The sequence below is a fragment of the Lepus europaeus genome, chromosome 8 (assembly GCF_033115175.1).
Source record: "Lepus europaeus isolate LE1 chromosome 8, mLepTim1.pri, whole genome shotgun sequence".
NCBI classification, from domain to species: domain Eukaryota; kingdom Metazoa; phylum Chordata; class Mammalia; order Lagomorpha; family Leporidae; genus Lepus; species Lepus europaeus.
Window position 1 is genome coordinate 10,918,665 of NC_084834.1, and position 11,328 is coordinate 10,929,992.

Below are 11,328 nucleotides of genomic sequence, written 5' to 3' on the forward strand. Positions count from 1 at the left end.
TATAAAAAGCATATAGGAGTGTCAATCAGAGGGCAGGTACGGTAGAAGAATTACCACTACCAATAAATACAGCTGCTAAAGCTGTAATTATTGAATGCATAAAGTATATATACCTTAAATAAGAGTTGTCTGGGAAAATACATAAATAAATAAAATCTAAAAAATTTACAAAACACAGTAAAAGTGATGAATTTGTTAAGTGGCCTCATTGTACTAATCCTTTCATAGTGTACTGTAAGTACCAGGAGAGTCAAACGGTTTGTCTGAAAATGCAATATAGAGATCAGACTCATATTGAAACACAGATTACGTGCCTTGAACAGATAGAATTTTTGTTTCTCAGTTACACTGTGAAAAGGCTGGAAAAATAAAGCATTCAAAAATAGGTTCCTAAACTTAAAATGCATCCTAAAAGTTAAGGAACTTAGGTTAATATTGTGGGGTTTTGGTTGGCTTCATGGGACAGAAATGATTGTTAAAACATTCATGATTGGGGCTGGCACTATGGCATAGCGGGTGAGGCCACCAATGGCATCCTACACGGGCACCAGTTCAAGTCCTGGCTGCTCCACTTCCGATCCAGCTCTCTGCTATGGCCTGGGAAAGCAGTAAAAAACGGCCCAAGTCCTTGGGCCCCTGAACCCACGTGGGAGACCCAGAAGAGGTTCCTGGCTCCTGGCTTCACACTGGCACAGTTCCGGCCTTTGCAGCCAACTGGGGAGTGAACAGCATGTGGAAGACCTCTGTCTCTCCTGTGAGCAGGAACTTCCTTTCTGGATGACTAGATCCATTTTCTCAGCTCCTATCCACCAAGTAGAACTATAAATCCAGAAAATAACACAAGAAACCTGGAAATTAACATACAGTCACTGGTCATTGTAATTGCCCACCCGGCAGAAGATGACTCACCTGCTGGTTCACCCATCCTGGCATGACAATTCAGCCAGGTAGGCTCATTCCTTCTGGAACCATATGTGATACCTCTGAGCACATACACATTTTACGATATACAATTTAAAACCTATTTAGAACATGTGATATGAAATTTATAATATATAATACAAATTGAATATACAGCATTCAATTTATAACATACAGTAGAATACACAATTTATTCTTCCTTTACCCTGGCTCCTGAAGGCCCAAGTGCCCCCTGCCTGTGGCCAGGGCTGTCATATGATACGCACAAACATTTCAAGAAGACTCACCAGGCGAGGAGGGACAAACCTGAGGGTCCTGTTGAATCCACTGCCACTCCTCCAACACCAGCAGCCCGGCCCTTCCTGCAGGTGTTGCTCTTGGCTGCTCATCTTCTTGTTCGAAGGCTTAGCACCAGTGCTCAGCACATGTTCCAACAAAGAACTCCACGACGCTGGATGCAAAGAAGAGAAAAGGGAAAGAGCAACACTGAGCACCCTTTTTATAAACTCAGTATTCGACAGCATGCGTCAATTCTGATTGGATTCCTTTCAGGCGCCAACCAATCAGAAAACAAAGACCAAGCCCGCACAGGCTTGCACACGGGCTGTGGCTCCAGGCTTCTCCAGAGCTCCTGCTGTCTGTACCAAGTAGACAGCGAGGCCAGGCTCCAGTGCGATGGGGTCACAGGGCAGTACTTTGCTTCACTTTTGTCATGGAATTTATTCCACCATTCGATTTAAAATTTGACAGAGTTTTTCTCTTTACATACAGTACATACTCCTCTGATTTTCTCCCTAGAGTGTTCAAATAAAGTAAAACTGCTTTTCTATGACTCACGCATTGGGAGTGGTTTTTGTTTTTCAACGACTGGATTACAGAAAGAAAACAAGTAGTCCCAGACGGGCAGATGGAAGACCTCTGGATCTCGATATTCTCTCTCTCTCTCTCTGAATTTCAAATAAATAAGATCTTCAAAAAAAATTAAAAATTAAGAAAAGGAAGACATAGCTATAAACAAAATACTACATTGAGGCCAACTACTACAGTTCCTTTAGAATTTCATATTGTATGCATTACATACACCCTATTAACACAGAATTTGAAAACAAATTTAACTCACGCTAAGAAAAGGTGTTGGTACCCATTCTTTCTCTTCTGCCTTACAAACGTTCCATGTGGTATTATCTATGACTTACACATGAGGAAATCAATGTAGTCTATTTATTCAGACACTTGGGTACCCACTCGCACAGGGACTTGAGACACCTGTGATCTACAGAGTTCTCCACTGAACACAGGTCTGCTCCCCAACCTCTGCCCTCCACAGTCTAGCCCTGCATTTAACAGATGGAGCATGTTTGAACTAAATAAACCGTGTCTTCCACAAAGCATGATAGCATACATAAAGGTAGTGTCTGAGGTCCCTCTTGACATTTTCTACGTGCACGTTATCACGTTGGTACTTTTTCTCTCCTTTCTCAACGTTAGAGACAAACTGGGAGGAAGTCAAACTATCCCTATTGGCAGAGGACATGATTCTATACAGAGGAGATCCAAACAACTCCACTAAGAGACTACTGAAACTCAGAGTAGAGTTTGGTAAAGTGGCAGGATAGAAAATCAACAGCCTTTGTATACACAGACAGAGCCATGGCTGAGAAAGAACTTCTAGGACCAATCCCGTCCACATAGCTACAAAGAAAATACAGGCTCTTGGAATCAATGTAACCAAGGATGTCCACTATCTGAGAATCACAACAGATTACAGAAAGGAATAGAAGAGGACAAAAAGCAAAAAACCAACTTGAGAAGCTTCTGCGCTGCAAGAGAAACACGCGGCAAAGCACAGAGGCAACTAACAGAATGGCAGAAATTATCTGCAAAGTATGCAGCTGGTAAAGGATTCATTCACTACCAGAGGTTTTCAAGAAACTCAATAACAGCAAAACAAACCACCCACTCAAGAAATGGGCAAAGGACTTCCGCAGGCATAGTTCAAGAAAGGAAATCCAAATGGCCAACAAACACATGCAAAAGTGCTCAGGGTCACTAGCCATCAGGGAAATGCCAAGCAATATTACAACAGCCTTGAGGATGTTGGGGGAAAGGCGGCCTACTCCACTGTTGGTGGGAATGTAAACTGGTATAGCCACTGTGGGAGACAGTATGAGAAGCCTCAGAAACCTCAATATAGATGAACCAGCCATTCCACCCCGGGGAATATACCCAAGGGAAATGAAATCAACATATGGAAGAGTCATATTTACTGCAGCTCAATTCACAACAGCAAAGATATGCGATCAACCAAAATGCCACTTTCCTGAAGATGGAAGAAAGAAATTATGGGCTATGTACACCACACATACATATACAGACTGCAGGGGAGAGGAAAGGCCATCATTTTGAAATAGCCCTGCCTGTATGTTCTCCATTTGAGAACAAGGAGACCACTCTACCCTAGAGCCTAATCGACCTTGGGGAAGGGTAATTAGCCAACTCCAGCCCCTGGAAGTCTTGCTGTCTTACCCAGGGGATAAAAGAGCAAAGAAAAAGGCTAGAAAATTATTGTGAGAGCTACAGGCTAGGGATGTAGGCCAAGGAAACCAAATTTTCAATCCTAAGATTAGACATGCTTTCTTCCTCTAATACTTTAGCACATTATCCGGGCTCCAGATCTATACAAGACACAGGTTCTATTTAAGAAGGAATTTCTAGGGAAAACCCAAAAAAGAGTGTGAGAGACCAAAATAAAGGCACAAAAGGAAAATGAAACCTCTGATACCTACAGCAAAGCAAACATTAAGTAGCCTAACTCCCACACAGAGGAACATAAACCTCACACTAAGAGACCTGCTTACTTTGCTTTCTGTTACCTGATACATTATGCCCAGCTTTCAGGAAAAAAAAAAGCTAAAGCAAGAAAAATGCATAGTCTGAAGAGACAAAGCAAGCATCAAAACCAGGCCCTAACATGGCAAAGATTCTGGAGCCGACTGACTGGGTTATTAAAACAACTGTAATAGAAAAATTGGATGAAATACAGGACCACGTGAATAATGCAAACAGATAGATGGAAACTCTCAAAGAATCAAAAGGGACCACCAGATCAAAACAACCACGGAGAAAGAAACAAAGAATGTCTTTCAGGGGCTCATTATCAGACTAGGCACTAGAGAGAAGACAATCCGTGAGCTGGGTATGTATCAATAAAAACTTCCTAAACTAAAATCCAAAGAAAGAAATGGGGAAAACGCTAGTGGAACGCCTAAGATTATGGGACAATTACAAGGGTATGACACACACAAAGCAGGAATACTAGAAGGAAGGAAGGGAGGAAGGGGGGAAGGGAGGAAGGAAGTAAGGGAGGAAGGGAGGAGGCAAGGAAGAAAGCAAGGAACAGGGGCAATATTGGAAGTAATGATGGCTGAAAACGTTCCAAAAGCTGAAGTTAAAAACGATAGAGGTTGAGGGGCTGGCGCTGTGGCGTAGCAGATACAGCCGCCACCTGCAGCATCGACATCCCATATGGGTGCCGGTTCAAATCCCATATGCCCCACTTCCGATCCAGCTCTCTACTGTGGCCTGGGAAAGCAGCAGAAGATGGCCCAAGTCCTTGGACCCATGCACCCACATGGGAGACCCAGAAGATCCTGGCTCCTGCCTTTGATTTGGCGCAGCTCTGACCATTGTGGCCATCTGGGGAATGAACCAGCAGATGGAAGACCTCTCTGTCTGCCTCTGCCTCTCTGTAATTCTGCCTTTCAAATACATACATACATACATACATACATACATAAAACTTTTAAAAAAGGTTGAATATCGGTCGGCGCCGTGGCTCAACAGGTTAATCCTCCGCCTTGCGGCGCCGGCACACCAGGTTCTAGTCTAGGTCGGGGCACCGATCCTGTCCCGGTTGCCCCTCTTCCAGGCCAGCTCTCTGCTGTGGCCAGGGAGTGCAGTGGAGGATGGCCCAAGTGCTTGGGTCCTCCACCCGCGTGGGAGACCAGGAGAAGCACCTGGCTCCTGCCATGGGAACAGCGCGGTGCGCCGGCCATTGGAGGGTGAACCAACGGCAAAGGAAGACCTTTCTCTCTGTCTCTCTCTCTCACTATCCACTCTGCCTGTCAAAAATAAAATAAATAAATAAATAAATAAATAAAATTTTTAAAAAAGGTTGAATATCACTGGTAGAAAATGTTTGGTGATAGAAATATCTCAGATGAGATGCAATGACTTGATCAGCCCTTGTCCTGACTGTCCAGGGACAACGTACTACTTTATTCCTTTTAGTATTTGTCTTTTTCTACTTATTACCATTGGTTGAACTCTTTAATTTACACACAATTATTCTTAGGTGTTTAAATTTAACTGAAAAGTGATCCCTGCTAAATATAACAGTGGGAGTAAGAGAGGGAGGAGATGTACAGTTCGGCACATGCTCACCCAGACTTGCCCTTAATGGTAGAGCTAGAAACGTTCCAGGGGATTCCAATTCAATCCCATCAATGTGGCATGTACCAATGCCATCTTACTAGTCTAAAGGGATCAGTTTCAGTACATAATTAATCATGAGAGGATTAAATGTCAAAAAGATCACATAAACAAGTCTACTGTCTGCTTCTACTAACTGATAGAATTAAAAAGGAGAAAACAATCCAACATGGTAAGCAGGCTACACAGCAGACTCATAGAATGGCCAAAGCCCAAAACAGCACTCTGGCCTCTGAATCAGCCCCTAAGGCATTTGGATCTGGCTAAAAAGCCCATGAGAGTATTTCAGGCATGGGAAGTCAAGACACTCTGGCAAAAGAAAAAAGTGACCTAAATTTAAGAATGCTGTGAGTGAGACCCCAGAGGAAAGAACAGGCCAGCAAAGAAGGAGGTACTTTTCTCTGAAGGGAGGAGAGAACTTCCACTTTGACTATGGCCTTGTCTAAATAAGATCGGAGTTGGTGAACTCCAGATGAACTTTCATAGCCTTGGCAGCTCATGACAAGAGCCTCTGGTGATTACTGAGGTCATCACTAAGAGTGACAATTGTTAAATCAACAACAGGAGTCACTGGGCACTTACTCCCCATGTAGCATCTCTGTCCTTAATGTGTTGCACTCTGTGAATTAATAGTAAAACTACTACTCCAACAGTACTCTATACTTTCTGTGTCTGTGTGGGTGCAGTCTGCTGGAATCTTTCCTTAGTATATACTAATTTGATCTTCTGAACATAAAGAGAACTGAAAATGAATCTTGATGAAGAATGGATGGGAGAGGGAGTGGGGGATGGGATGGTTGTGGGTGGGATGGATGTTACTGGGGGAAAAGCTGCTATAATCCAAACGTTGTACTTTAGAAATGTATATTTATTAAATAAAAGTTGAAAAAATACTCCTGTTGCTGACTTAACAATTTGACACTCTTGTTTATGGCGTCAGTAATCTCCCTAGGCTCTAGTCATGAGTTGCCAAGGCCATGGAAGCTTTTAGAGTTCGCTGACTTTGATCTCATTCCGATAGGGTCACAGTCAAAGTGGAAGTTCTCTCCTCCCTTCAGAGAAAGGCACCTCCTTCTTTGATGGCCCCGTTCTTTCCACTGGGATCTCACTCGCAGACATCTTTCATTTAGGTCTTCTTCTTTTTTTTCTTTTCCATGGTATCTTGGCTTTCCATGCCTACAATACTCTCATGAGCTCTTCAGCCAGATCCGAATGCCTTAAGGGCTGATTCTGAGGCCAGAGTGTTGTTTAGGACATCTGCCATTCTATGAGTCTGCTGTGTATCCCGCTTCCTATGTTGGATCATTCTCTCCCTTTTTGATTCTATCAGTTAGTATTAGCAGACACTTGTCTTGTTTGTGTGATCCCTTTGACTCTTAGACCTATCAGAGCCATCAATTGTGAACTGAAATTGATCACTTGGACTAGTGAGATGGCATTGGTACATACCACCTTGATGGGATTGTATTGGAATCCCCTGGCACATTTCTAACTTCACCATTTGGGGCAAGTCCGATTGAGCATGTCCCAAATTGTACATCTCCTCCCTCTCTTTTTCCACTCTGATATTTAACAGGGATCAGTATCTGTGTATGTTGGTACAGTAGAGCATATGTGTAGTTTCTCAAATGGTAGCATCAACAGGAATAGAACAAAATTTTTCAAGTTAAAATAGAAGTCAAAAGATCTTTTAAAAAAGAAAAAGCAGAATAAATGTATTTAAAACTATTTTGGAAAATAACAAAACAAGTATTCAAAATCAATCCTATGAATACCCCTTTTTATGCCAGCTTATCAACAGAGGACGTATATGCTCATATAATCATAGACTCAACTAAGAGGTGATCCTTAACACTTTATAAGCATTTACCCACCTACTTAAAAACTTTTCATAACAAAATAAATAGCTTTCGGGGCCGCTGTTGTGGGTCGGTGGGTTAATCCTCTGCCTGCAGAGCCTGCATCCCATGTGGGCGCCGGTTCTAGTCCCAGCTGCTCCTCTTCCGATCCAGCTCTCTGCTATGGCCTGGGAAAGCAGGGGAAGATGGCTCAAGTCCTTGGGCCCCTGCAGTCGTGCAGGAGACAGGAAGAAGCTCCTGGCTCCTGGCTTCGGATCGGCACAGCTCCAGCCGCTGCGGCCATTTGGGGAGTGAACCAGAGGACGGAAGACCTTTCTCTCTGTCTCTCCCTCTCACTGTCTGTAACTCTGCCATCAGTGCCACCTATAAACTTTCTCCACTTCTCTCCATTTTCAGCATGAGCAGATGTGAGCTAAGCAGATTTGAAGCCAGGAGCCTGCAGCTTCCTCCAGGATTCCCAAACAGTTGCAGGGGACCAAAGACTTGGGCACTCTTCTACTGCTGGGCCGGGCCACAGCAGAGCTGGAACGGAAGTGGAGGTGCTGGGACTCGAACCACCACCCAAATGGGATGCTGGTACTGCAGGCAGCAGCTTCATCCACTATGCCATGGCTCGGCCCGCCCCCACCCCAAATGCCCAGGTTGTTCCACTCGTGATCCAGCTGGCTGCTAATAAGCCTAGGAAAGCAGAGCAAGAGGCCCAAGGACTTGGGCACCCGAACCCACACTGGAGTCCTGGATAAAGTACCTGGCTTCTGCTTCAGCCTGGCCCAGCCCCAGGACATCGTAGCCACCTGGGGTGTGAACCCACACACTGAATCTCTCTCTGCCACTGCCTCGACTGTAACTGCCTTTCAAACCAATCTTTGACAAGAAAAAAAAATCTAGTACTTACCATGAGGTGTCAGAACCTTGGACAGGCTGCAACAGAGCACAGAGGGATTCTTGGAGTTTCTCTAAGCTTCTGCTTTCTAGTCCTTGTGTGCGGTCTGTGAAAATTCACCGGATTACATGCAAGTTAATTTGCGTGCCCCAGGCCAGTTTTCCCGCACACACATTACAGTTCAGAACAACCCATGGAAGAGAGGCCGGGAGTCAAGGCCGCTTCTCACAGACGCGGACAAGACTGCTTGCGGCCAGGGCCAGGAAACCCCCAAAACGGAACCCGGGCCATGGGAAAAGTCCTTCCTCTCCCAATCCCCACCTCTACCCACACTCCGGCACTCCTGTCACACTTGCCCTCCCTTTATGCTGCCCCACACACCGTTCTTCCCCTTCCTTCCATGCCACCTCACCTTCACGCCACCTTTTCCTTCTCCCCCCTTCCTCTCTCCTCCCGAATTTCCCTTGGCCACCTCTCTTCTCCTCCTCTCCCCTCCAGCCCTCACATGCACACCCCTTGCCCGCTATCTGCACCCCAGGCCCCACCTACCCCGTGACAGGAAGGCCATCGCGCCCAACTCACCAAAGAACGAGCCCTTCTGCTCCTCTGGAACAGCAACTGAGTCCCGAGGGGTAGTCTTCCGGAAGCTGCCGAAGAAGAAGAGGACCACGCCTACCAATGTCCACAAGTGCCAGGGAACTGCCGCAGCCGTCTCGGGCGGCAGCCTCTCTGATTCAGGCCTGACCCCGGGGACGCTGGGTCTCCCTCAGGCTCCGCCAGCAGCATCGAGGACGGCTCTTCAAGGCTTGAACAGGCTTTTGGGCAGGAACAGATGAGGCGCAGACTTCCATCTGAGGATGGCTGAGCAGGAGATGAGTACAATGAGTACAATTCCTGGTTACAGCACAGCGCGCAAATTCACTCCCCACAGGCAGCCACTATGGTGCCTGGGTTCGCATCTGCACGCAGCTCCGTTCAGTGTGGGGCGCCCAAGACCCAATTCCAGTCCCCCTACTCCAGGTTGGGACCCAGGGAGGCAGCAGCCGCTGATGGCCCAGGTACTAGGACCCTGCCTCCTTCCCTGCTGGGAGTCCTTAATGGAGTTCTTGCCTCCTGGCTTCTGCCTGGCCCGGCGCTGGCTTTTGAAGCGGCTTGGGGAGAGAAGCAGTGCATGGGGCATCGCAAGCACTCTTGCTCTCTCTCAGCGATCACCCATCTGCTGGTTCTCCCCCCTCCCAGGTGGCTACAAAGGCCAGGGCTAAGACAGGCTGAAACAGAAGCCAGGGGCTGTATCCCGTGCTCCATTCTGAAAACCTGCCAGCGTGCCCCGGCTACTGAATACTAGATCCTAATCTGCTCAGCTCCCGTCATTGCGCCAATTTGGGGAGGATCAGCAGATGTAAGACTTACTTTCTCTTTCGATCTCTCTCTCTCTCTGCATGTAACTCTGAATTTCAAATACACAAATAAGAACATTATTAAAAAAAAAAGCAACACATAACTATAAATAAAACACTACATCAAGGCCAACTACCAGAGTTTATATCGAACTTGATACTATATGCATCACCTAGCCTATTAACACAGAACTCCGGTGTGAAGGAGAGTTAAAATCCATGATTTGCAAACCCTTCCTAAAAGGAGATGAAGGGGAAAAATCTTCCATCTTATCCCATTGGACCAACGTTTTTCCAACATCCACAACAAACACATCATCAAGAAAAGGCACATACGTATCTGTCATGACTGCGGTGTCACTTTCCTCAACAAAATATTACCAAACGCGCTCCAGAAGCACAACCAAAGCTTAGCACACTGGGCGCAACGGAGCGGTACTCCGGGAATGCAAGAATGGCTACCATACACAATCAATATATCACAGAACAGAACATACATGGGGAAAGCCCACAAAGTATCCCTATTGACACAGAAAACCTAGTTCACAAAAACTCCCACTACTTTGGCGATATAAAAAAAAAAAAAAAAGAAAGAAAGAAAGAAAAAAAGAAAAAGAAATCATCAAATCAGGAACAGAAGGTAAACCTCGGCCTGACAATGGCCTCTCACTGAAAACCCACAGAAGGCTAACATCACACCAAATGCCAGTTAGCCAGAAACTGTCCTCCTAGACCAGGAAACAGATGAGCGTTTTCGCTCTGATTCCTCCCCGTCAACAGGCTCGGGGGTCTAGAGCAGGGCGGCCGGCCATCCCAACGCAAACAGGAGTGCAGGGCCGCTCCGGCAGGAGACGGAGCCACCTCTGCTCTCGCACAGCTGCTCGCACAGACCGACCATCTGCACACCAAGACCGCGACTCCACCCGCGCCTTCGGGACCCGAGAGCAACGGGCACGCTGGCAGGGAAGACTCCCAGCGGGAAACCCCAGCAGCCCCGCATCACTCACCGCCAAGGGGGCCTGGTCTGCTGGCAGGACAGAGGCCCGCGAAGGCCGCTGCTTCCACAAGGGGCCGAAGAAGAGAACTGCGCCTGGGAAACGGCGTGGCAGCCTCGGGCCGCAGCCTCTCTGAGCCCGGCCTGAGCCCGGGCTCCGCCGGCAGCCTGGAGGACGGCTCGCGAAGGCTCGCGAAGGCTCGCGCGGGCTCTCCGGCAGCAGCGGACGGGACGCGGCGAGGACACCCACCTGAGCACCGCGGGGCACCAGCGGCCACTTCCGGGTCCCAGCGCCAGGCGCAGGCGCAGGCGCACTCCCCACGGGCGGCCGCCATGGCGCCACGGGACGCACCTGCGCGCTGCGGGCCGCGTCCAGCGTCCGACGCCCCAGGGCCGCTTGCAGTGCGGCCTCTCCAGCCTGTGACCCAGGGACCATGCCTCCCTGCCTCCTGGGCGCCCTGAATGGAGGTCAAGCCTCCTGGCTTCTGCCTGGCCCGGCGCTGGCCGTGCAAGCCGCTTGGGGAGAGAAGCAGAGCATGGGGCATCGCGAGCACTCTTGCCTCTTGCTCTCTCTCCAGGATCGTCCATCTGGGGGTTCAACCCCCAGGTGGCCACTAAGGCCGGGGCTGGGCCAGGCCGAAGCAGAAGCCAGGGGCTGTATCCCGTGCTCCACTCTGCGATCAGGGGCCTGAGTCCTTGGGCCGTCTCCCTCTGCTTTCCCAGGCATGTCAGCAGACAGCTGGATCCCACGGGGAAAGGCTCCCAGGAGGGGCCGGCGCTGTG

General features: G+C 47.9%; 1 long non-coding RNA gene across 1 annotated transcript; it reads right to left on the reverse strand.

Moving 5' to 3' along the window:
• Positions 1 to 1,162: 1,162 nt before the first annotated feature.
• LOC133765450 (uncharacterized) lies at positions 1,163 to 10,609 on the reverse strand. The gene is made up of 4 exons (XR_009866590.1): positions 10,559 to 10,609; positions 8,737 to 9,015; positions 8,167 to 8,260; positions 1,163 to 1,372 (listed from the first exon to the last, which is right to left on the reverse strand). It is a non-coding gene; the product is annotated as an uncharacterized LOC133765450 (long non-coding RNA).
• Positions 10,610 to 11,328: the final 719 nt, after the last annotated feature.